General features: G+C 40.3%; 1 long non-coding RNA gene across 1 annotated transcript; it reads right to left on the reverse strand.

Moving 5' to 3' along the window:
• Window positions 1-2,936: 2,936 nt before the first annotated feature.
• On the reverse strand, window positions 2,937-23,718 carry LOC146308686 (uncharacterized). Its single transcript, XR_014772640.1, has 3 exons — window positions 22,490-23,718; window positions 7,677-7,793; window positions 2,937-3,849 (listed from the first exon to the last, which is right to left on the reverse strand). It is a non-coding gene; the product is annotated as an uncharacterized LOC146308686 (long non-coding RNA).
• Window positions 23,719-24,492: the final 774 nt, after the last annotated feature.

Raw genomic sequence — 24,492 nt, forward strand, 5'->3', positions numbered from 1 at the left:
GCGTTTCCTTGAAAGGTCACAAGGTCAACAAACTCTGTTTCACGAAATTGTAACTGTCAGCCAACTCAAATCCTTTATAAACTGTACTGGAACAAACATCCACAGGCCTACAGCCAAACTAGATACAAACCGTACAACAGAAAAACAACATAAATAGTTTATAGCAAATGTTTGTAGCTGGAAACAGATATAAGGACATTTTAAATTTTCTTCAGTGTACTTGTACTTACAACTTCCTCTATGAAACAACCATAACAGTGAAGTAACAATATAACAGCAAGTAGTATTAAATAATTACATGCATTTATTGGATGTATCAATTAACTACTTACTTTTTAAAATCAGTAATAACACTCTCATGACAGAAGATATGACTAAGAGCTCAGCTGTGATGGTTGGTTGACAATGAAGACAATAGTTTCTCTCATGCTATTTAATGACATCATCAAACTGCATCTTTTGTTATTGTTTTATGATGCGAGACACATCTATTGGCAGAACCTGCATATTGTATGTTTAAAGTTAACACTGTTTTTGATGCTTTTTATGGATTATATTTTTCTCCAGTGGCCCTAAAACACCATTCCCAAGCCTTCAAGGATTCACAGGAAATGACACTTGTATGTATTCCAGTATCATTTTATTTCCAAGGTAAAGAATAAACCTTCAACCTCAATGTGTTTTAAGAAATGTTGAGGACATTTTATCCGTTTTCATAAACTCCTGAAGGTCCAGTGAGTAAGATTTATGGGAATTTATTGGCAGGAGTATATTTTTGTTTTTGTTACCATTTGAAAATAAGAATAGTTGTGTTTTTGTTACCCTTGGATAAACCATTTATATCTACAGAGTTTCATTGCCACTGTAAGTTCTCTTACATGCTTGGAAGGGGAGGGTGAGGCAAGGATGTCACACATACTGGTCCTTTACTTAAAGACTTGACTTTAATTGTTAGTGGCGGGGTCCGCCATTCCCAGAGATTAACAGGAAATGTTCCTGTATGTAATCCAGTGAAATTTAATTTTTAAGATCAAAGATAAACCTTCAAGCTCAACATGTCTTAATAGGTTTTGAAGAAATTGTGTCCATATATATAAATAAACTTTAATAATTGACATATAATGACAGCTCACACTTAAATACTTAAAATGGATGTCATATCTGTTTAAAAAACTACATTATAGTGCGTTATAATCAATATACCTTTGAGTCTTTTATGTTATTAGTGATAGCTATACTAAAGCTATTTTGCTAGCAGGCTCAGACGAGTCATCTCTTTTCGCTGTGTATCAGTCTTCATCAAGTTTAAGTGCATAAGCTTAACACCACTGACCTTCCCCTAGCTAATGACCCTTGTTATCACACAGGCTCCACACCAGCACTTTACACCAGGGAGACAGTATAAACAACAGCCTCGGTTGACCGGTCCTCAATCACTGCTCCATAATAGCAGTTACCTTGGCACGGTGATATCCGTCATCATCATCCGGCATTAATTTATCATAAGGGATGAGGCATTAGAAACTGCAGAGGGACAAACCATGGCAGAGCAGTGACAGGGGCTCCCTCTGGTGTGATGAAAAAACACACTGGGAGCTCCATGCTGTGATGGGCAAAATAGTATATATGTCAGAGATAAGACAAATTATGTTTGGGGAAATTGAGCAGCATTTCAGAAGATTGCCAGAGAATGATAGTAATTTAAGACTTTGTGAAAGTCAGCTTTAAAGTGTGTTGGAGAACTGTTTCTTTGTTTGTCTTATTGTACGTGTGTCTGTCTATTTCTCTGTTTCTGGGACACACATTTGTGTCAACAGGATCTAGAGCCTGACAAAATGCAGAAGTGGGAAGTAATGTAAATACTTTGTTACTGTACTTAAGCAGTAATAAGTTTTGATATATCTGTACTTTACCCAAGTACTTATTTTTCTGACAACTTTTTACTTGTACACCCCACATTTTAACACAAATATATAATATACATATACTACGTTTTCATAACAGTTTCAAATCAGTTCTATGCATATGAGGAAATTATGGTGTATTTTTATTTTGCGTCATATCTATCAGTACATATCAGCGTAAACAAAAATACTGTATAAAACACAACAAGACAAGAGGCCAAGGAAAGCTGAGGTTTAGTTAGCGTTGCATGGAAACCCCAAATAGCTGACTTTTCCTAAGGCCCACCCCTTTTGCCCTCTGGTCCAATAGGAAGCTTGAGAGGGGTCTACCTGCATCCTCACAGCGTACAAGTCACATGATTGACTTCACTACACGACACAGCTACATGATGTAAATTCCTGGATTAACGGGTTTATTTGACCCCAGACTACGATCTCTTCCTAAGTCTACCCAAATGTTTTTTGTTTCTAAACCTGCACCTGTAATTTTGCTGGTCAAATACCTCCTCAGTCAACTTTCTCCTTTCCTGTTTCCTGTTCTCACACATGCTATGTGATATAATCGACTATGTTTACAAGAAAAACAAATTTTGAAGATGGTCAAAAGATGTTGCTGGGGGACCTGTAAAAATGACATATATAGTCATATCTTAAGGTGGCAAAACATTTGCTAGCGAGCTAGCTAACAATTGATGTAGATTAGCGAGGTATCAGATATATGGCTAACAAATGATTGGTGTAGATTGGTTTGCTAGTTAGCTGATGTTAGATATCAGATGTAACTTGTCAACTAGCTCACTAGCTGGATAACGATTGTAGATTTGATCACTATTTAGGGCCCAAAATAACAAAATAGATCTAGTGATGGACCATACAGTCCACTTACATTCAGCCCAAATGGAGCAATGAATTATGGGCCACAGATGGTTCAGATCTGGTGGCCACGTATGGCCCATGACAGCCATGTCTCATGACCAGAGCTGGCTCTTTTCTGGTTGTATGTTCGACTACAAATACAGTTCTGACAGGGCAGGAGTCGAGGAAGAACAGAACAGGCAACCAGATCTGGACCACCTGTGGGCCTTAATTCATTGCTGTATCTGGGCCGAGTGTGAGTGGGTGATATGGACCATCACTGAGCCAGACCTGTTTGCTTAAGGATCAATTTTTGCTTATTGTCACTTCACTCGGATGTTTGACCTTCATTGTGCACAGTGGCCTTTGTGCATGAGAGAACATGCACGTACAAGGTGATTTTGTGAAATCGCAATGAGTTTGGAGGCCAAGCATGATCCAATATGTGTAAACTGGAGACCTCAGTGCACATATACCGAGAATGGACTTAACAGTTTTTAAATGAGGGAGGAGGAGTGGATATAATTTTAAGAATTTTAAACTGGATAATTGAAGTGTTTGTGTAAAAATCATATCAGACACAATTAATTATTCCAAGCAGACTATTTTTTATGTCTTTGAACATGTCTGGAGGGGAGCTTTAATAGACTTTCTCTTTTGTGGTGGGTTGGATTTCCAAATTTAGTCAGTGCAGACACGTTGCAGGTGAACAGGATGAATTTAATCCATAAAACTGGACCATAAGGACAAAATGCATGATAAAGTATAGCAGAATATAAACTACAGAGGCTTTTCACAGCCTCTGTGAGACTGTGCAAACAAGCTCAGTTTACAGTAAGTAGCATGTTAACAGTAACTGTGGTAGGTGTACAGACAGTTCCATAGGGGGCTGAGAAGAGGAGGTGCTGTCTCCCACAGGAAGGCTTTCAGAGCAGATGGTTGCCGTGGTGTGCAGGCTCGGTGGCAATCCTTCCTGCCCTTTTTTTTTTTTTTTTTAAAGTGTCACCCTGGCATCACGCAGCTCCTTCGTGGAGGGCAGCTGACAGCCATTCACCCACTCATCAGCACAGACACCATGTTGGAGCTTGTCCTTGGTGTAGGAGGAGGAAGCAGATTAGAACCAGATTGTGGTGCAGGATTTGAGGATGTTTTCAATCACTGATTTGTAAAAAAAAACAAAAAAAAAAAACGGAACAGGATTGGTGAGGGGGAAATGCTGGACATTCCCAGATGCTGTATGAAGGTTTTTCTAATCTTTTTGATTTGGTGAGAGATTTTGGTTATGGTGTTACAAACCCAGACAAGAATGCTGATACCGGACTATTCTCCAAAATTACATCTAAACTGTTAAAGACGAGGAAAGGGTTATACAGCTTAAACACTTGGTTCCGGTTAAGGTTAAAGGACAACTCTGTCTGTATGTGTTTTTTTCTAGGTTTTTCAAATGCAAACTCCCACTGATGCCCTCCCCTTCCTCATCTTAGGAGATTTATATGCAGCAACGTCATCGTGCTGCAGAAACCTGCTTCAGGTCCGGTGTGAAAACATTTTAGAAGGGGTCTGGAAAATATAATATTGGCCCTAAAACACACATACAAGTTCCAGAACCACATAAAAATACATAAAAAAAATAAAAAAAATAATGAGCTCGCCCTTCAAGTTTAAAAAAAAAAAAAAGCAGTCTGTAGCCCGAGGTTGTTGCTTGAGATACACTAGTTTGAGTAAAATTAATAGAAAAATTCCTCAATAATAAAATAATCTTATAAATATTCCAGCAAGTGAGCAAGTTTAGTAGTGGGGTTCTGGTTCAGGTTTGGATGAGAGTTGAAACTGAAAAGCAAACATTAACTGCAGGTCTGTAAGGGGTTCAAACCCTGTCTCTTGTTTACGTCCAGCCAGTGACCCGTATTTGTGCATAACAACTTACTGCGGTTTATGGTCAGGAAAATATGGTCAGGAAATTGCCTTTTAAAGGACATAGTATATATAACCACTACTAAAAATATATTACGTTCACGTTAAATACGTGGCTAAGTGAAAGTGGAGGTCAGACACGATACACGTCCGTTCACCCTGACTTTCTGCCTCCCTGCATATAGTAGAACACACTACATCCTGCAATGGCACCGAACGTTTCCTTTGGATGGAGACTGTGAGGCGTAAAACTGTCCAATATAGTCAGGCTGAGCGTAGCCAGACCTCTGTCTTGTCGAGCTCAGAAAGGTTTGGACAGAATCTCTTCAACTGTTGGGATAACGATTACATGCAATTCTGTGGAAGTCATTTTGTTCAGTCTTTGAATGGGAAGGTTTAAAGCTTTTGAAGGTTTCTCCAGCAACTGTTGTTTTTATCCACTCTGATCTAACTGGGTTATTTTTGGCTGGATTTCTTCAGGCCCTTGAGTTGTACAAACCAGATATCTGGCTACCCGGTAGGGATTTAAATTATTAAACATATTCAGTGTTCAGCCTCTGATGATCAAGGGTTAATGACCAGACTGGCTGATTCAGAAGATCCAAAAATCTCAACTGTTTTGATTGTTATCATCTCCAGGTTGCTGGCGGCTCTTCCTAGAAGCAGCATTCCTGCGAGTCGGAGCTCCACATGTTGATCTGCCTTGATCACATTGTGCCGCCACCTGTTTCCCCGTCCTCTCCAGACATTTCCTTTGTGTCATGTTGAACTTCCTCTTCCTGTTCTCATCATCCCTCCAAAAATCCAGTCCTTATTCCTCATGACTGTCCATTTCCTCCCACTTTTAAGAAACCACGTCTTAACATTTCCACCCGGTGTGCAGTCAGTTTGACCTGTGCAGCAGCTCATGCCGAATGCCTCTAAAAAGCATTATTAGTACTGATGTTTGGTGTTGCTGCAACATGAAAAGCACGAGCTCTCTCTACCTCTGTGTCACTCTTTTTTTTCTGTTCTCTTTCTGGCTGGTTTCTAATGTATTCTACCCCTCTGGTGGCCTCTAGCCAGCCTCGCTCTTATGTTCTTTAACAATGGAGAGGGAGGAGGTCACTTGATGCCTCTCCTAAGCCCGACTCTGCTCTCTTTTGCTCTCCTCATATTCCCTAATATGCTGTGTTCCCATCTCCCCTTTCTTCTTCTCTCTTCTCCTCTTTTTTTTTTCTGTCAGCTCCCCTCCCCTTTCGTCTTCGCCCCAGCCCTCTGGGTGAGGTTGTCCTACCAGGATGTAACTAAGCTCTCTCGCTCTCTCTAACGGGCACTGCCTTTCTCCCTCTGTCTCTCTCTGAGGAGAAAGGAAAGAGCTGACACGAGGCACATTACAACAGGCAGGTTCTTCAGAGGACGATGTGACTCCTGATCGTATGGAAAAATATCAGGAATGGCCCCTTCATTGAAGGCAGATGTTACAGATAGATTCAGTACAGACTGATGGTATGTAGTGCTGCACAAATAATGCACAAGGAGAAGAAGAACTAAATTACACGGCCAAAAGATTACATCCACATATGACTGCTGAAGGTCTCATTTCAGAACAATGTGCAATACTGCTGAAATAGCTTCAGTCTCCAAGACTTTCCACTAGGATTTGTATCCTGGCTGCAGGGATTTGGTCCCAATCAGAAAGAAGAGCATTAGTGAGGTTGGACACTGATGTTGGGCGATAAGGCCTGGCTCGTATTTAGTGTTTCAATTCATCCCAAATGTGCGTGATAGAGTCGAGTTCAGGGCTGTGCAAGACAGTCAAGAGAGCCCCTTTTTCCATCCACATGTGCTGGCCTGGCTTGACTCGGTTTGACTCAGCACGGCAGGGATTTACGTCTCCATTACAGCAGGGCTACATGCTTGAAAGTGTGTTGTAGCTGATACACACTTAACTTGAGTCAAGAGGCTGTAAAACAGTGGAAAGTTTCATTTCCTATAATTCGTCACAATAAAAGTCCCTGATTTTTTTATTGAAAAGCTTTTTGGAAATGTTTGGTTTTCATCTGCAGCAACTTAACATGAGTCCTATCTGTCTGAAAACAAAAATGAAACATTAAAATAATGAAGATACCCAGAAGCACAGACAGGGACGCAGGAGAAAAACTAAACTTCAAACCACAGAGATTCAGTTAGAAGCTACAAAAGGACTGAGCTGAAAATACAGAGACTTTTAAAAATGTCTGTCTCTCTGCTCTCCTGCACAGACATGAGTTTAGTCTTGCGAAAAAAAAAACCTTGTTTGAGGTATGACTCAGCACAATTCACCCCGTTATAACTGGAAAATTCAAATCAGCAAAGCACAGTTTGACGTGGCACTGACAAAAGTGACAACGGAAAAGCCCAAAAGGTCTTCACAGTTTCGTATCCCTTTGACTTATGCTTATGATTTTCTGTGTAATGATTTACATCAACAACATTCACCTTTATGCAGCAAGGTGGAAAGTAAAGGCTGGGTTATGCTAAAAAAATAACTAATTGTAAGGCAAAATTGTCTATACCTGTTCCAAACAGCCACACTGGAAACCAAGAGAGGGGCAATACATGATAATCCTTTAAATATAAGAATAACCCTGCACATTTCACACTGTAATAGTGTTGCACTAGTTTATACAGGAGGTAAGAAAAAGTCATCATTTTGTGAGTCACAAGTAAGTTTTTGCAGTCCCAAGTCCTAAACTTTAAGTTTCACAGCCTAAACAAGTCTGTAACAGTGAGTTTCCAGCCTAATTGATTTACAAAGTTACTTAGCTGTTAATAGCTAAGCTTTAGCTCGCTAACTATAGACTACTTTGGCCTTGGTGTAAAGTATCAAGTCAAAAGGCTCAAGTCCAAGTGAAGTCATGAGTCACTGGTGTTAAAATCCAAGTGGAGGTGCAAATCTTTTTTGATTTTGTCAAGTCTTAAATTTGTGACAAAAAAAAAAAAGAGAGTATTAGAGAGTTTAAATCAGACTTACTTTCTCACCTCTGGTTGTGAATGTTTGGATCGATGCAGTAATATTTGTCCTTTAAGGGCATGAAGGTCTGGGTGGATCAGTGCATCTGATTTTCATGAGGAAGGCCAGAGTTTGCATCCTACGCACTGTGAAAGAGAGGGGAAAGTGGAGGGGTATTCAATTTGTTGCAAACTGCAACCTTACAACTGGTCCTTTAAGTGTACAGCAGTGTCTTTGACAAAACAGCAATCTTTCCCCAACCTTCACCAAACTGTTGCAAGGGACAGATATCGTCCAAAGGTCCTTTAAAAAGCGTTGGCATTTCACAAAATATGTTGAATTCAGGGTTTTGCAGAATTGTCCAAAATATCAGCATTCTTGTATGACAAAAGTTTCAGTTCATCAATGCCAAACTCAGAAACTTATTTCTTTTTGTACCACACTTATTCCCCAAATTGTTTCCACAAGGTTGGAAGCACTTTATTCTCTAAAATATCACTGGATGCTTCTGCAATAAGATTCGTCTAATTGAAGCAAAGGAACAAACTGTGAGAAACAGTCCTACAGGTAGCCGAATCTTTCATTCAACCTGTCAGTAAAACTCTCAGTTAATCATGATCGGAATGTTTTGCTGCTTCTGTCCACATCTCTCCAGATCCAGGGGAGCTGCATCAGGATCCAGCAGCTTTTGCTAGTATAGCCTCGACCTCTGCATGCAGAGTCAGCAGAGGAACTTGCCATCAGGTCCTGATCGACCTCCCCTCAACTCCTCCGCCCCTCCATCCCTCCATCCCTCCATCCCGGTCCTGGACCCTGCTGCTGGCGGCCATGATGAATGATTCATCTTCTCAGCAAAAAGAGCTGACTCATCGCTGCATTTCAGCTCCATATTTCCAAAGTGGGCAGGAGCTAAATGGCTTTACCAATAGCCTTGCCTTCTGACCAGCCACGGCTACCTTCTTGTCCCGCTGCTGAATATGCAAAAGAAGGAAACGCAGCATCAAAATGTATGGCTGCACTTTGAGTTGAAGCCGTAAAGGCCTATTTATCTTTCTAGGCTGCAGCTAATTACAGTGGAGTGTATCTATATATCTTTTGAATAGATGTATGAATATGTTTTATCTGTGGGAGCTTATTTCCACCAATATAATGAAGAAATTAAGCTCATATAAGTCATTACAATCTCAAAATAAAAAACTTGTAAACTATTTTAGAATAACTGAGATACTAACTCATCATTTGAAAAAAGTTTCTCGATATTTTGAGAAGTTTTCTCCTTATTTTGACTACTAAGCCATTATTTTCAATAAGTTTCTCATTATTTTGAGAAAGTTTCTCATTATTCCCAGATACTAGCTCAATATTTAGAGATACTGAAAGTTTTAAAATCATTTAAAGGCTTGTTGTTTTCGTTACGTTGGTGGAAATGTCTATTTTTTATCTAACGCGCTGCTTCATCATGAGGTGTTTTTTTTTTTTTTTTTAATTTAAAAGAGGTTATCAGATCATTTATTAAATGCTCATCTTAAAAGCTAATGTCACTGAGTAGCCAAAACCTGACTGGAGTCGATGTCTGTCTCTTTGAAGATATTGGTTTTGAGGACTAGCTGGTGCACACAAATATTCACATACACTCGCACTGTGACATTCTGAGATGAAGGACATTTTAGTTCTGCTCTGCTGCAGTGGACTAATGGTCAATAACAGATTCATTTTCATCACAGTACAGTACGTGAATTCATCTGTGCGTATGTGTGTGTGTGTGTGTGTGTGTGTGTACGGGCTGCGTGCGTGTTTGTCCTTCACTTCCTTCTCCGGCAGTTATTACGGACATTTGAAATTCTGTGCCAGCTTCCAGATTGAGCAGGGGGATTACTCATCTGCCTCAGATATTGTGCTCCTTGGTGGTGCTTGGCTTTGCGGCTGACTTAATGAGAGTGGAAGGCTTTGTTGTTGTGAATTTCTCTATTCATCCAAAAGAGGAGGAAAAGGTGCTCCACCGAGGAGAAAGAAAAAAAAATAAGGTAGCTACTCTCAGCTGCTTTTCTCGGTGAAAAGGAATGACAACTAATACCTGAGGGCACTTCCTTATCTCCAGCCTGTCAACACAGACAGGCCATATCATTCACCGGGAGCTTTACTCAATGGGAAAAAGCTATCCACCAATGGGAATAAGCCCTTTCTTGAAAACAGTGGTGCTCTATCTCTCACTGTGACTCGCTAACCTTTATCATACAGTGTTTATGGAAGAATGGTTCCTCACTCTGCCAAATACTGAGGCTTTCTTTCATTTCCTGATTTCAAAGCAAGGCTGAGATGTTCTCGGCTTAGAGGAAACAGGATGAGGTGAGGAGGCAGGAAGTCCATTGTGGGACAAAAGATGAGATTATGTGGGGTGGGGAGAGAAGATCAGGTTGAGATTCAAAAGATGTGCTGACCGCAGGTGGTGTTATTAACGTGTGTGTGCGTGCGTCTGTGAGAACGTTGCTCTCGCAGACTTTTTTCTTCAGTTTAAGGATCACAGTTTAAATGATGCTGCAGTTTGTAAGCTCTGCTAAAAAAAAAAAAAAAGAAAATCATCACCGAATGATATGAAAAAATACATATAAGAGATGCATGATACTCTAAGGTGTGTAGGATTTAGTGGCATCTAGTGGTGAGCTTGCAGATTGGAAATACCTCATCTCACCCTCCCCTTCCAGGGATGTAGGAGAACCTACAGTGGCTGCAAAACTCATGCAAAACATGAAAGCTCCAATCTAGAGCGAGAGTATGGTTTTTCCGTTCTGGGCAACTGTAGATAAATGTAAATATTTTTATTTTTTTCCCCAAGACTAACTTATAAAAGTGACTATTTTAACCATAAACCATGATCTGTTTCCTGAACCTACTAAAGTAGATACAGCAGCAGCAGCAACTGTCAGAGAACAGCTGGTGAAGCACCTACTGCAATGCCACCACAATGCCACCGCAACAAGGAAGATTTCACACTGAAGCAGTTGCTGATCACTCGCGGCCCCTAGCGGCTGTTTGAGGAGAGAGAGACGTCAGCTGTCAATAAAAACAGAGCAGTAAAAAATACAGAATTACTTACCATCAAAATGTAAGCAGTTCATCCTTGAACCCAAGCGGTCATTTGTGCAAAGTTTGAGGAAATTCTTGTAAAATGTTCTTAAGATATTGTGTTCACAAGAATGGGATGACTGGAAATCATAATGCCCGTGGTCACGGCTGACCGGAGACATGAAACATGTTTTTCAGGGTTTTTCAAAAATTTTGAATCACAGAGGTGAGACTGATCGGTCTAGTTGTATTCAAGATTAGCTGCAGATGAGATGCTGGTCCCTTGATTATGCACTCATGCACACACAGAAGCAATCATATAATCCCTTCCTAGTTTATGCCTGAACATCAATGACACATACAACAAACATATACAAGAAGTAAAGCTGTAGTGTTTGTCCCTAAAGTTAACCAAACTGTGACTGAAAACAGAATAAAAGAAAAACTGAAAATAGTAATTCAACTAAGTCTAAAAGAAAGTTAACAGTGACACATATTTTCACACAGGACATGAAGCCACACACGTGTTTGATTGATTAATTCACCACATCCTCTTTGCTAAATTTCACCCAATTGCCAGAATCTACTCTCATGCTTACAGCCAATCAGAGCGCAGCAGTACCAGCCAATCACAGCGCAGTAGGGAGGGACTAGGTGGAACAGTCATGGGGAAAAAAAAATAATGGGCCTTCGCTCACCCGGCTCATTTTAAGGCAAAGAAAACACAGCAATACTTATTTTCAGGTGATTATACTTTAATGAAAACATACTTATGAATATTATATTCCATGTCTGTCAAATTCTGCCCATAAATCCCTGGAAATCTAACACACTGGACCTTTTAATGGTTAGTGTCTGAAGAAAATGTAATTAATTTCTCTTTATAAGGATTAATAAGCAGACAAATTATGTAACAACAAAATGTGAATTGTAATTTTCTCCGGGGAAGTTGGATAAAGGAGAGAAGCAGGGACTTAAAACAACAGAAAGACATCATTTACATTTTGTTCAATCCCCCAAACAAAACCGCCAAAACCACATCCTGTGAATACCCACTGAAACCACATCCGTCTACGCTGAAGACAGTAGACCTTCACACGCACCGTGGGAATTCACATGTATAGAAAACTCGCTCCAAATAGTCATGTTATTTTGGAGACCCACCTTAAGAAAAAAAACAAAAAAAAAACAGTGCTCAGTGAAGCTGAGCTCGGGCAATTTCCTGATGAAAGCGCCCCCCCACCACCACCACCACCACCCCTCCAAACACACACACACAAACACAAGTGTCTCCCAAGAAGAAATCAATGACCTTCTGTGGGAGGTGGCGATATGCCACAATCGACTACACAGCCCACTAAATAAGCAGCCACTGGCAGATGATGGTAAATGAGAGTGGGAGGAGATAACACATTGGGTTACAGCGTTGCTCCGGTCCCACGAGGATGCAAGACATGATTCAAAGGTATGAGGTGAGAAGACAGACAGTCATACAGCAAGTGTCCTTCTGTTAGTGGACAGCACCATATGGATTTAAAAAAATGGTGGACATGAGCTTTTACAAAATGCAAAAATAACTTAAACTATTTAGGTAAAAGATAACAATAAATTGAAAGCACTGTATAACTTCCATCTTGATGCTTTATATTTTTCTACAGTGCTGGATTTTTCTAAAATCATAAAATATTTAAATGTCAAAATACTTCTGTGGTCCATTTTTGTTTTTGAATAAAACTACACTGGACAAAAAAAAAGCAAAACAAAACACCCACTAACATCTGGCGAATGTCTTCAGTGGAAAAGGGTGCGAGCATTAATTCCTGGGTCAAATGACTCTGCAGTAGTCCAGAGTATTTATCAGCTCCGCCTCCGTTCAGCAGTGGTGGAAACACAACCGGGTGGACACGCCAAATTCGGTGGACCCGTTACCTCCATCTGTAACTTCTGCAACTCTTTGTCTCCTCAGCCACAAACTCCATGCACGTCCATTCAAGCAGCACTATAAAAAACATTTAAAAAGTAAACCTGGTAACATCGTCACGGGTCTCCATGCTGCTTTTAACTGTTCACTAAAAAAGATTTAAGAGTCGACAGCCGTGCTACAGGCTCTGTGAGGCTGTACTTTGGTGACAGTGCTAACATGCTAATGTTTTGCAGGTACAACATTAGCCTTTTTAACCATCTTAGTTTAGTGTGTGTTAGCATGCTAATATTTGCTAATTAGCATTAAGCATTGTTCAAGTACAGCTGAGACTGGTGGGATTGTCTAGGTTACCTGTTTTACAGGTATTTCATGTTGCATTCAATTTACCTCAGAAGTCAGAACTGGGAATGACGCCACACCCGAGTTGGCCTCATTCCAGTATAACAAGTTCAAAAATTAAGATGAATGCCTCCATAAAAACCTTTGTTTTACTTGATAAGAACACATTACACAGTATTTTGTGCATGTCCACACAAAGAATTTGGAGTTAATGAGTACAAACCATGAATAATCGTAAATATTGAGATATTTCACTTGAGGAGTGAAAATGTTGACCTGTCGATGGTGCTGGATGAAATGTCGCAGGATCATCATATTCAGTTGGATTCATCCTCCGGGCACCACAAACGTCTGCAAGCAAATTTCATGGCAGTCCACTCAATACTTGTTGAAGCACCAGTCAAGGAATCACAAAAGTCATTAGGATTCATCCTCTGGATGTCATGAATGTCTCTGTAAAATGTCACTGCAGAACATCTAATAGGTTTTCAGATGATTCAGTTTGGACCAAAATCTCAGAGCAACCAGCAAACATCACCCATCTGCAAAAAACAGAAGAAGAAAATCTTCCAAAACTTTTGTTTGTTGTCTGTATTTTAAAATCAAGTTAGGTTTGAAGCTTAGTGCAACAAAGAAACACACACAGACATGCACTCTGCGGCTCACACAGATAATTTTTCGCCTTCCTCTCCCCTCTGACAGTTTCACTCTCAGTTCTCCCCAGTAACATGAAGTCTGGTGGTCTCTGTCTGATAATGACAGTGATGATGAAGTATTGAGGACCTGTAGTCTCCAGAGTTCTGAGTGGCTCATATCCACTTCCATCTCTCTCTGATATGATTGGTCGCTGAGTTAATTGTGGAGGTCACGGATGGATGGGGAATTGAACTTCTTCCTTGGAGACCGCAAAAACTAGATCACTCAGAAGGAGACGGCATCATTAAAAGTAAACTATTGCTATAATAATAAAGACTGATTGTGACCATTTCTTTGTCCTTTGTAGAAGATCGTAGAGTGATCAAAAATTAAGATTAAGTTAACGATATATAAGTTCATTAATTTCACATGAAATTGTGCATGAAATTTGTTGCCATGAAGCATCCAGTACAAACTTTCTTATCATTTAAATAATATGTTTTGCCAAAAGTCTATCACCACCTGTGAAAACTGCCAAATATATACTGAAATGCAGCTGAAATAGAAGAGAGGGCTCTCTTGCAATCCTTGCAGATTTATGATGTGTTTGCTGATTGAATATGTGCCTTTAAAGGTTATGTATCCAACTTTAATTAAGTGACTGAGGATGGAAAGAAGTTTGGCAAATAATATATGGGTATGGGTGGTAGATGCACCTAAGTTCTAGTCTGCATGTTTTCATTTTCTTAAAACAAACACATGTGTACAGCGCTTCCCTGGAACAAAATACAAAAAACTCACAATCAGAAAAAATAACTTATATTTTTAAGGTACTCATGTTTTTTTTTTAATATTATTATTATTTATTTAATGTCTTAGTTTCCACTTATTTATGGGTGGTTGTCTACTTAAAGTCCAAATATTGTTAAAAAAAAAAAAAAAAAGGTGCACAATGTGGACAGAGATATGATCTAAAAGGGATCAGTAAGGCATTTTTCATTCATTTTTTATTTGTGTTATATGTGGTTGTTTGAACCATTTATTAATATTACTGATAGCTCTTATTTGTGTTGTATTACAATAGCTGCTTTATTTTTTTTATTTTTATTTTAAGTCTTACTTTCATGGTTGTATTATTATTTTATTTGGACAGTTTTTAATGTGTTGATCCCAAGAAGATTATCAACTGCTGTGATGAAACCTAATGAGGCTCTGAGGAAATAAACAAATAAAGAAATACATCTGAACTGATAAAAGAATGAACACTAAAGTAATATTTTTCTTTGACTCTTAAATCTTATTGTCTTTCTGTAATAGTGCGTTACATTCCCAGTGTGCAAGCTAACGTGTATGTACCAGCATGTGTATGAGAATGTGTCAGTGCCATCAATTTGAATCGCTCTGATGTGTTTGTAATGACTTGACCTGCTGGCAATTGACTTCATGTGTGTTCAGTCAAGCCCTAGATTACTGACTAGGTGCACCTGTAGACTAACCCTTTAGTGGGGTGACTCATCATGCATGCTTCAGTTTGCAGCGAGGAAAGTCCCACGTGGACTGAAACGTTTTCACTTTTGCACTCTTGCACATTTGTCACTGTCTGTATAGTGTCATGCATTTAACTGAAATGTTTAAAAACAAGACTCAAGTCGGATTTTTTTTTTTTTTGTTGTTATTGTCATTGTGGTTCCTTCCTGGCTGCATTGTAACCAGAGAAGAAGACAAACAAAGGGCAGGGCTTCTTTAATATGCCCTTGTGATTCAGAGGAGTTACAACATGAACATTTACATGGCATTTTATTAGTTTAAACTGCTTAAAACATGTAAATACCACTGTAAAGAGATGTTTTTTATTAAATGCTGCTTAATCGACAGTCAGTGTATAAGCTAAAGTAGATGCTGGTCAACAAGCCCCCAGTTTGGAGAAGCAAAGAGGGCACCAGCACAAATATCAGAGATCAGTCATTTTTTCTTGCAGAACATGGGAGTTGCTGGTCTACAACTGCCTTGATCTGTTGGTTAATGTGTGTTATTGTGGGATTGTAGCACAAACAAGACAGCAGCAAACCAGAAACTCCTTGTTTGCCACCAGAAAAGGCAACAGAAACCAGTGAAAAAATTCTAAATATAGTGTAAATGGTTGTAATAACTTTTGCTGCATGTGCTCCTCTCTGCTTCTCCAAACTTGGGGCCATCCACCATCTACTGTAAGCAATGCACAATTAACTAAGTACCTCTTACAACCCCACGTCAAAAAATCTGAACTATCCCTTTAAGCATTCATCGCATGCCACTGACTTCCTTTCATTTGATCATACCCAGACTGACTGGGTTTAATCCAGTTTTTGCTTGCATATCTGCCTCTATATTGATGCCAGGGAGAGCATCAAGATGAAGAGTTCCTGCAGACACACGAGCACAAAACTGTTCCCGAGGTAGTCAAGATTAATGATTGAAAACAAGTGGGCGAAACTGAGAAATAACAACTATAAATACTGATGCTTTAGAGAGCTGGGATCAGGATGGGGCCCTGCACATCAATAAGAGCTTCTTTGCTCCACTTTTACCACTCATCATTGTCTGCGCGGTGAAAAGGAAAGCGAACAGTGCTTTAAGACTATGAATGTGAGTCATTGTGAAGGTGAAATTTAAAGGTTACAGCACCTGACATTTGTCCAAGTAGTCATTTTAATTCGAAGCACATCAGATGGTTATTGAGGGCTGTGAGGCTTAATATAAAGTGCTGACCTCTGTTCCTTTATGGACATGCAAAGGAGCTGCTGTACATCCATTTAGCACCTCGCGTCAATGGTTATAACCACCAGTTAGTTTTGTTCACCACACACAGTTGTCCAGTAGAGAAGCTCTTCTTTAACAGAACATGTTTGGACCTAGAATAACTGTGCTGTTTTTTTTTTTCTCCTTGAGACTGACCTGACGATCTCAGGTTTCTGTTTCCTCTGAGACCGCACAGGTAGACGGTGGAGGCTTCCCAGCTGGGTGTTGGGTGTCCATCACCGTGAGTGGTTGTCTTCTGAGACTCACGGCGATGTCTCCTCGAATAGTGGATGCCGCTGTTGCGAAGCAGCTGTGAGGAGGTTTAATGTAGTTGTGTCTTTCTTTTCTGTTTCTCTAGATGCGAAAATAAAGTGACCCGGTGCTTTGTAAAATTGGCTTGTTGGTCCCTCAGACTTCAAACTGGGAATGAAAATAGCCTCTTGGGGGTCCATGTATTTAAGTGCAGAATTTAGTGCTTTAAAGCAGTGTTTTCCAAACTTGTTTTCTAGGGACCTACTTTTTTTTTTAAAATGACAAACCATTGTGACTCATGAGGCCTTATCAATAAATCTTAGGCAGACTTCATTTGTGCATAATTGCATTATATTATCTTGATGCATGCTACTGAAAACATATGCATAAATGAGGTACAGATGCATTAAGACCATGTTAAAAGGTCATTTTATTGTTTTTATTTCCTGTCACCAGAAAAATAGTATAGGACATTTTAGCCAACTTCATCAGAAAAGACAATATTATATATATTTCAAGAGTTTTATAGAAGGTGTAATTCAGATATAAATCTGACTTTTGCAGAATTTCTTACACATAGTCTTTTATATTTTTTGGGGATCCAAATAAATCCTGCTGTGACCCACCTGTGGTTCCTGACCCAGTCTCTCCCAGTGGCTGCTTTAAAGCGCTTCAGACCACTCCAAAGCCAGTGAGCACCAGTGTCAGTATGCGTTTTGTGCTGTGGAATATTAATAATTGTGAAGAAAAAGTACTTTGCTTCATGAAAACACAGGAGAAAAATGTTATTTAGTCATTTAAGAATTACAGTTAATTCCACTTAATGATGATTAGGTTACCGAGACAGATTCTTTGAACCCTGTGTGCTGTTCTGGACACTCAAATTAGATCAGAGTCAAAATGATCTGATCCTCCTTATCTGTAGGTACTGTCTGCTATCGGTTTCCTGGCCCTCCAGCGAGAGTTTAATGAGAGGTCTGACATGTCCCAGTCCACTGTTTAACCAGTACTGAGGTTGGATTACTCCCAAACAGCTGTGGACATCATGGACACGCCGTGCGCTTCTCAAACTTCTCCAATAAACACCAAAGTGGACGGCAGGATGTGCAGTCGCCAAATTTATTCTGTTTCATTTGCAGTGGAAATGGCTTTGCGAAATCTGTGTAACTGAAAAAGAGAAGATGACTGCGGCCGTTTTTCTTCAACTTGCTTCATGTTGTCTTCACTCTCAACAATCTCCACCAGCATCAGAAACTTCAGCAGCATAAGCCAACCGATCCCAGTTCATGCGGTCATATTCTCCTCCAGGAAACGGTAAAAATGTTTTGTTCTTGCCTCATATGATTTGAAGGATCTTGCCAGGCCACCAGGCCTCAACTTGCTCATAAAATCCAACCACCGCTGCAGTTGTTTCTTTCACTCTTGTTGATCCTCAGCTCTGGAACATCTTCCCACTAAGTCATACATCAGTGCACATCTTTTAAAGGCATCTGAAATCTTGTACTTGATTTTAAGATCTTTACTTTATCTCAGGAGGAACAAAAGCGCCAGAAAGAAAGATTCACCATTGTTTGCTGTTGAGTGTCATGCTTTTTGACTCGAGAGGTAGTGGTAGGAAGATCATCTCCAATACTTTGACATGGCTGTATCAGCTTTTCAAATGAAGTGAATTTGATTTGTTTTTCCACCTGTCAAAATGTGGAGATCATCATATTATAGAAACTTCCCAGTCCCAGTTATGATAGAAGATAGGAAAGATCTAAGATGGGATTTTTCCAAATTTGGTATTGCAGAAGCAAATCCCAACTAACTTCAGGACTCGTGTCTTATCTTAGTTCATCCTCTCTTACCTAAAATCCTAAATACTCATCAATCTAACATCTATTGTTATTGTTGTATGTCTGTTGCTTAGCAACTGACTTTGCTGATGTTGTATTGTCATGCTATACAACTTTTTAACAGTTGTTTTGTGTACATATTGAAAAATACATTGAAAAATGCAAAAAAAAAAAAAAAATGAAGCAAAAATCAAGACAGATGAGTTATTGTTTATGATGAGTTAACGATTTTTGTAGATTACATAGCTAGTTATCAGACACTGTGCTAACATTAGCAATCATATGTAACTAGCTAGTTAATGATTGACGTAGATTAGATAGTTAGCTAGCATTTTTATAACATTAAGTATCAGACGTAATCAGTTAGCTAACTAGCTAAAGATTGATGTAGGTTACCTAACAAGTTGGCCAGTGTTTTGCTAATATTAATTAATTGGTTTTCTTTTCAACATAGACGAGCCTAGCATATCAAAGTACAGGAAATGAGAAAGTTGATTCCAAAAGGGGCGGGACCTGGAGTCAATTACCATGGTAACCAAACAGTGAAGATAGGATTTGCGAATTTGGGAGTTACTGCAATACAGGTTGTCTTAAAATGCAAATACCCAACAAATAAATTCTTGATAAACTTGCAAAAACAGCATGTAGTGCAGCAGTGAGACTGGATAGGCACAGAAGATGTTGTAGGTCAGTCCTGTGACTTGGTGTTGGGCCTTGTTTTGCAGCCTTTCTCATGGCTGGACTTGTACATTCCTTTCCAGCGGCAGGTTGATCTCAGTGCCAGGGTAAGCTGGAGTAACAGATGGTTGCTGGAGCAAGCCTGGCCTTTCCTCTCTCTCTCCTCACAATAACCCCACTGCTGTTCTCATGGTAACACTATCTGCCAAGTCTGAAGGATTGGATTTTTACAGGACACATGAGCTCAGCACTGTACCAGCGGTGGACGCCTTGCTCCCACTGTCTCTCTTCTTCCCTCCTGCACCTTCATCTTTCTTTCTGTCTCTATTGAACGTTTCATTTCTTCCTCCTCGCCGGGCCCAGGATCTCTTTGTCTCCTTTATCTGTCTCTACCTCTCCTCAGCTCATCTGTCATCGCTGCTTGTTGAGTCAACCGTCCCTTCTCTTCTCTTCCTCCTCCTGGTGTTGTTTCATCATCCAGAAATCCCAACCATGACTGGGCTTTATCAGCAAGCGTCTATAAATCTAACTCCAATCTAATCTCTCGCATCTGCTGTGCTATTGTTCCTCCTTTCTTTGTTTCACTGTATCTTCAAACAGCTTGCCTGTACTGTATCATGTTCTCCAGACTGCGCTGATAGTCTTATCACATGACTGATGGTTTCAACTCTGGATATGATCTCTCACCTTAAAGGAGTAGTTCAGATTATTTGATGTAGGGTTGAATTAGGTGCTTTGACAGACGGTAGATACCCGTCAGCATGCCCACTGTTTAGAGAAGCAGAGAGGTTCACCAGCACAGTAGGGACGCAATTAACTGCTGTGGATGGGGTTAGCAACAAAAGATGTTTTAGCCACTTGAAAAAAGGTCCACTTAAACTGCAATTATATCAGTTTGAGTGTACGCTATATTTCTTTCTCCTTTTCTGACAGGAAACTGCTGCCATATGAGCCAAATGCCGCTCTCGCCAAACCAACCAAACTCCATAGGAAAAATCAGTCATTTTCTCTCACAGAGCATGGGAGCTGCTGCCCTACCGCTGCCTCAGTCTGTTCGTTTGTTTGTGTTACAATGTGACTTTGTTGAATCCAAACTACCCTTTTAAAACACTGAAGTCACACATTAACACAAACAAACTAACAGATGGTGGCAGTTGTAGCCAAGCAACTCCCATATTCTGCAACCTAAAATTTCTGATTTTGTCTATGGAGTCTTGTTGGTTAGGAGAGAGGAATATTCAGCTTGACTTTCCCATGAGAAAAGGCTGTCTGATGGCAAATTAAAGTGGTGAAGATACTCTAAATATAGCGTACACTTCTTGCTGACCCTGTCCAGCAGTACACTGTTTGGCTTCTGTCCTGATACTGCTGCTGCTTCTCCAAACTGGGGGCATGCCAACTACCATCTTCTGCAGGTAACACACTGAAGCCCCTTTTACACTGGTCAAAAACCCACTAACATCTGTTTTTTTGTCTGCAGTGGGAAATAGTATTTATTGGCATTAGCTCTGACTGGCAATGATGAAAATATCAACTTGGTTGTTTTAGCACAATACCTATACAGATGGAAGCGAACATGAAACACCAAAATAAAGCACAGACGTGAGGTGAGTCTTGGCTGTCACATCAGAAAAATAAAACAGAAAGGTGAATTTCTCTGCTGGCAATGAAAAAGGGTCAATAGCCTATGTTTAGCAGATGCATTTAGATGCATTTTTTAAAAAGTGCATATATGTGCTAATTTTAGTGTAAAAACTGTATGACTTGATAAGTACCTCATACAACCCCACTTCAACTAATCCAAACTAACCCTTTAAAAGAATGGTGCCCATTGTGGTGTTAGGTTCTTGAGTTTATTCTTGGTTGACTGTTATTTTTTGGTAAGGGGGGGTTCTTATTTAATCAGGGACACACACATGCACAGACCCATACAAACACTCTTATTAAGGATATTAGATTTAAACAGGCACAGCATGGTGTAGGAAAGACAGCCAGCTGTTCTTTGGGCCAACATAGATTTCTGAAACAGTGGCCATCTGTGGCACACCGATTGAGGGGGTGACCCACTCTGAATTCAAAACATCTCCAAATCAAATGCAGGACCACACACGCACGCTCCATCAAAGACGAAATTCAAATCACGAGAGTTAAGACGGGAGGGAAGCATTCTGGGCTTTCTGTGTGTCTTGCCATCTTTCCATCCACAAGGTGAGCTGCTCGCCCCGGCTCCCTCCACCTCCTCTTTCCCCTCTTTCTTCCTCTGACGGCATTGTAAATGGAATGAGTCTGGTTGCATTGCTGTATTACGGTGGGATAAAGTATCAGTGCTGGTAATCTTCCGTGGATTAATGGCTTCTTCTTTATCTGCTGCGGCTGCTCCGCTCAGATGTCTGGCCGGGCCAGGAGCCTCCTGCTGGAATACTAATGACAGACAGACAGACAGCTCCAGCTCTCCCCTGTCCCCAGCCCCAGCCCTGCCCACGGGAGTGTGTGTGTGTGTGTGTGTGTGTGTGTAAGTGTGAGTGAAAGAAAGGGAGCACATATGTGTGAAGTACATGTGCATGTAGATAGAGAGGGCACACAGCGGAGACAGAGAAGGAGACTGCACGTGTTGGGAGTGAGAGTGTGCGTGCGTGTGTGCTTTCGCCCCCAAGACCCTGTCGCCTCCTTTGTGAGGTAGTCGCTGTCCTCCTTGTCCTGGCTGACACCTGCTTTGCATACAGGAGGGGCCAAGCGGCGAGGAGGGGAGGGGCAATGATGGTGAAATGAGGGTCCCCCAGGATGCAGGAGAGGGACACAGAGGGGACGGAGGGGAGGGAGAGCAGAGGAGGAGGAGATACAGCAGATTAGTAGAAGGAAATAAAGCAGACTGATGGAGAGAAAGAAGGAAGCGGAGGGAGAATATTGAGAGAGGAACAATGGGAAATATGAACAGATCCCAGTGAGTGGACTACACCAGAGCAGATCCACTGACAGACACCCATTCTGTAGTAAATAACCTGCGGTAGGGTGTAGTCACTGTGGCGTGGTAACTCCAGCAAGGTCACATTTATCCCCATACAGACTGTGGGCTAAGAATATCTGGTAGGTCCTTTATGAAAAGGAAAAGGACCAACACTAAACGCCATCTGCTTCCTCAGTGAAAGAAGAAAAGAAGAGGAGGAGGAGGAGGAGGAGAAGGAGGAGGAGGAGGAGGAGGAGGAGGAGGAGGAGGAGGAGGAGGAGGAGGAGGGGGAGTGACAGAAGCACACCATGTACCAACTACTGGCCATGCTCATGTGAACAGAAATACAGGAGGAGGAGAACAAAAGAAGAGCGCACACCCAGGGCTTACCTCATTTCCAAGGTGAAGCAGGAACCAATGGGAGGAGGAGAAGCACCAGCAGAACATCGCACCAGAGACATGAGGGAGAACTTCAGATCAAAGTGTCAGACATGAACTCCATGAAGCCAAAAGACAGCAGAAACAAATGCGTGAAACTGTTTGGAGCTCCTATATCGCTACTTTAAATCCCTAATTCAACTGAAAACCGCATCTCACCATACATTAGCTCTTCATTTAAACATAAAAAATCCATCTAGCCACAAAAAAAATGACCTCAAAATTCAATGTAACATCTCCTTAAGTCTCACTGTCTCAATAAAACGTTGATAGTGAACATTGAAAACTTGGTAAATGGCAGAGCTCCTATCCAGAGACCTTTTGTGTATTAAAAGCCACTCATGCACGGAGATTCATGAGCTCCTATAAGAAGCACAAAACCTAAATCCTTGAGAAACGTAGTCTGTTTCAAAAGATGCAGACCTTTGAAATAAACTCTCTTATTCACTTCTCTACCTTGTTTCACTGGAAATGAAAAATTACTCGTGGGCGTCCCAGCTCACAAATTGCACTCTAATAATATTTGCTTACATATTTTGAAATGAATAGTGCTTGCAACAGTTGCTAAGTGACGGGTAACAATGAGTTCAGGCCTTCTCAGTAATTGTGATCTGTTAAACCTGCAATGACTGTTTGTTTTTTTTTGACATGTAACTCTAATAACGCTAATATTTATTTCTTTTTGCTCCATTTTTGGTCTCCACCAACTCCTGCAGGAAATATCTGGCTCTTTAGCTGCTAAATGATCAACTTTGTTCTCCAGCTAGTTGTGAATCATGTCTGCCTGCTGTTTGGTGGTGAGCAGGTAGCGTACAGGGTTTTTTTTTAGAGCGTTTTCTCTTAAAACAGCTGCTTTCTGTGGCCGAAAATGAAGCCATGAAAGCAATGAAAGTGAATTAAAACAATAAAGTTGCAAACAGACAGATAAACAGTGAGCGAAAACTCAATAAAACCCAGTAAAGCCGCGGGCAGTGGCAGATTCAGGTGATAATTCTCTGTAGGTTAATCACCACCAGTGACCCCTTTCACATCGACACATATCAGTAATAACCACTTTAAAGAAACGCATTCAACTCGATTCTTTTCATAAATAAAGTTGGGTTTAACTTAACTTTTTCTCCCACTCTGACACAGCATGAATGAAGCATGGAGATCTTGCAGAGCAAGAGTTTGGTAACAATTCTGAACCTGAAAAAAAGCCATATTTGATTCATTACATTTAAGTTGATTATAATTATATCAGCGTACATTGTCATTCCATGATAATTAAATTTGCTTAAAAAAATGAAGAAGTATATAACGGGTTCTGAAACTCAAAGTTTAATCAGCTCATATAAACTTTTAAGCAACAAGTTCACCAAAGTCAAGACAGTCAAGATCCATTAGAGCCTATAGTGTGAAAAAACTAGATATTTTAGTAGCTGATAGTAAATTCTCCAAAGTAAAGTTAATGCATGGCTCGGCAGCAACAACACACAACACTCCAGCAGATTAGCTTTTTTTTTTTTTTTTTCAAAATAGAAATGCAATACTTAATAACGTATTTCTGATAATAAAGTATAGATCTGGATTGAATTGCCATTTAGTCCACTTCTGAACTTTGCCTACACTATGAGAAGTCCTTGTATACAACTAAGGACTACAAAAAAAAGGCAAACACACTATAAAAACACTGTGCATATGCTACATGGATTATTCCACATACTGTAGGTTACAGTAGCTGCATCCAGATAAAGTTTTCATGGGTGAAAAAAAAGCAACATATTTATGATCATTCTCATCATTTAAAGACCAAGTTGAAGGGCCTTTGTACCAGCAGAGAAAGAAAGGAGCAGTTATTTCTCAGTCCAGTCATACACAAGGTTAGAAGTTTTTCAAGCGCACCTGTTCAATCTAATGCAATCCAATGCAACAGCCCTGCAATAAAGCATATCTTTGTGAAGCTTATCATGTCC

The sequence above is a fragment of the Lutjanus erythropterus genome, chromosome 20 (genome assembly GCF_056507025.1).
Source record: "Lutjanus erythropterus isolate fLutEry1 chromosome 20, fLutEry1.hap2, whole genome shotgun sequence".
Lineage (NCBI taxonomy): Eukaryota > Metazoa > Chordata > Actinopteri > Lutjaniformes > Lutjanidae > Lutjanus > Lutjanus erythropterus.